Raw genomic sequence first — 2741 nt, 5'->3', positions numbered from 1 at the left:
GTAACTATATGTTGTGTACACGCTCGTACGCACCGACACACCCACACGCACGTCCCACACACACGCACGCATGCACACATATACATTGACACGCACGCGCTCGCGCGCACGCACGCACACACGCAAATACACACACACACACATACACAAATACACGCGCGGGCGTGTCCATGTCATTTGTAAAGCTACATAAATCATTTCAAACATAAATAATACATAAATAGTTCATCACATCGAGCCAGGATACTTACATTTGTTATATATACTCATATTATATAGGCATTGTATAATTTCATCCACAGATATCGAAGGCACTTCTTCCTGTCTAACCAAGTAGTGTATTTATAGTTTCTATCTAACTATACATATATATATACCTACTGTGTAACTATATGTTGTGTACACGCTCGCATGCACCGACACACACAAACACGCACACACATTCCAACACACGCACACACGCACGCATGCACACATACAAATGCATTGACACGCACCCGCTCGCGCGCACGCACGCACGCACACGCACAGGACACACACATACACAAATACACGCGCGCGCGTGTCTATATCATTTGTGAAGCTACATAAATCATTTCAAACATAAATAATACATAAATAGTTCATCACATCGAGCGAGTATAGTTACATTCGTTATTGATACTCATGTTTCAATATTTTATGTGAAGGTCAATTTCATTCATTACAATAGTGAAAACGTGCCAGTACGATAATCAAATGTGAAATTCAGACTCATATGAAAACGTCAAAGTTAATGCAGAAAAGAACAAAACAACGAGGCTTGCTGCATAAAAACTTCCTCCCGTATTTCCGTTCACATCACCCTACTTTTGTACGTTTTTAGCTCAACGTTGCCCTCGTCACACCTTGCTCTCCCTAGCGTTCTCCATCGATCTACACTGTTCCTCCTCACCAATTCCATCAACATTTCTTTTCTCATCGTCTCTTTTTAGACGTTTTCCGAACGAATACGTTTTATCGACGAACTATAAAGGCTTTACCGAACACGACCTATTAAAGTTTGCCGATACAAACCACCCCGCCGCCGACATTATATAATCAAAACCAGCCCGGTCAACGACCAGCCTATTTCACCGCTACCCCATCCGTTGTCCCGTACTTCCTATGTGAAAGCAAACGTTCTCTAACGTACATGAGATTTCACACTCACACGAATACCTACATGTTCTCAGGCCTAGTGACGCACACCAGACGCTCTGCCTGCCTGCTTATGTAATCGATACAAGCCGGGTCAACGCCCGATCGCTTGCGCACACATCTAGCCAAAGCGCCCACTCTCACTCATTATACGCCACAATTCAAAGATTCTTTATTTACCCTCTGCCCACCCTGATTTTTTGATGATAAGAACCGATGTTAAGAAACGATCTTAATTAACCCCAAATTGCAACATTTCTTGTTTGTAACGTGTTTTGCGCATCACGTGCAATGTATTGACCACTTCAGATTTGACTGTCCATATCGTTTATCGGCTCCTTTTACATGTCATTATACTGATATATTTGAATCGTTCAATGTCAATGTCAATGAATCGTCAATGTCATTCATCACGCTCATTACAATTTACATTCGACACCGTCTACCGCAATAGTGAAGATGTTCCGTAGTAAAACTGAAAATTCATCGTCATATGTACAAATCTTTCATGTGAACGTGTATGTCATTGATGAAATTCGATTCCAATTTTCCAATTTTCATTATTTTTGTTGTTACTATAATTTAATAGCCAATGCAGATTAGGCCCTAGACTTAGGCAAACGTCTAGTTACAGACTGCTGCTTCTATAATTATTTGAATTGCCTACGAAAGTCAAAGAAGAATAAGAAATATTTCTTTGGTAGTATACACATTCATTGTTCTTTATTATGCATTACTATATTTATATAATTCTTCATATTATTTATATTTACTACATGCTACTGTCTACTGGCTACTCTACTCACTACTCGCTACACACTACTGGCTACTCTATACTCTTCAGTTCTCTTCAGTCGTCTTCACTATCATCAGGAACTTCCCTAAAAAACACAGCAACAATGCACATCATTACACAATAACACATGCATTAAAAATACAACCATTCATGTATAGACTGCCACAATTCAATGCCAACTTCACGAGTGAAATCATCAAAATGAAGTCTCAACATATGTACACACAGCACAATGCACATGGTAAGAAGATCAACTTTACACACTTAACGAATATCTCACATGCTCTGTGACAACCTTACCAGATAACAAATACGATCTCTACTACTTGTACCTTATTTTGACGATTTGCCCGTTCCTTACAGTAAAGGTCACATCCAGCCTGTCCAGCCTTTCAATTACATAATCTTCTTTGCCCAGTTCACGCAGCACTTGACTATTCATTTTGAACGTCAGAGATGTTCTCCCCATTGAAATTTCCACAGTCACGGTCTCACTAGAATAAGGGCATTTTTGGTAAAACACCTACTGAAACAACATTTCACTCACACAGTGACGTTACTGCAAGCATTTCAACAATCTCCATATCAATGATTCGGTTGTCAAAACATAATGCATCTGTGTGTTTAAAAGCACAATAACAACATCTACTATCAGTAGATCAATTCTCTACATACCCGTCAATATCAATGGCTGATACAACTCCTTGCTGCTCGATTTCTTCGTCCAATGCTGATGTCACCTGAGTAAAAAACAATTGTTCACGAC

The 2741-nt window shown here is 39.7% G+C and overlaps 1 long non-coding RNA gene across 1 annotated transcript; it reads right to left on the bottom strand.

The window, feature by feature from the left end:
- Positions 1-1387: 1387 nt before the first annotated feature.
- Positions 1388-2705, bottom strand: LOC106819401. The gene is made up of 3 exons (XR_001395417.1): positions 2651-2705; positions 2308-2469; positions 1388-2060 (listed from the first exon to the last, which is right to left on the bottom strand). It is a non-coding gene; the product is annotated as an uncharacterized LOC106819401 (long non-coding RNA).
- Positions 2706-2741: the final 36 nt, after the last annotated feature.

The sequence above is a fragment of the Priapulus caudatus genome, unplaced genomic scaffold, assembly GCF_000485595.1.
Source record: "Priapulus caudatus unplaced genomic scaffold, Priapulus_caudatus-5.0.1 Scaffold3351, whole genome shotgun sequence".
Classification (NCBI taxonomy): Eukaryota; Metazoa; Priapulida; class Priapulimorpha; order Priapulimorphida; family Priapulidae; genus Priapulus; species Priapulus caudatus.
The sequence above is the reverse complement of the archived record's forward strand: the minus strand, read 5'-3'. Positions and strand labels throughout refer to the sequence as shown.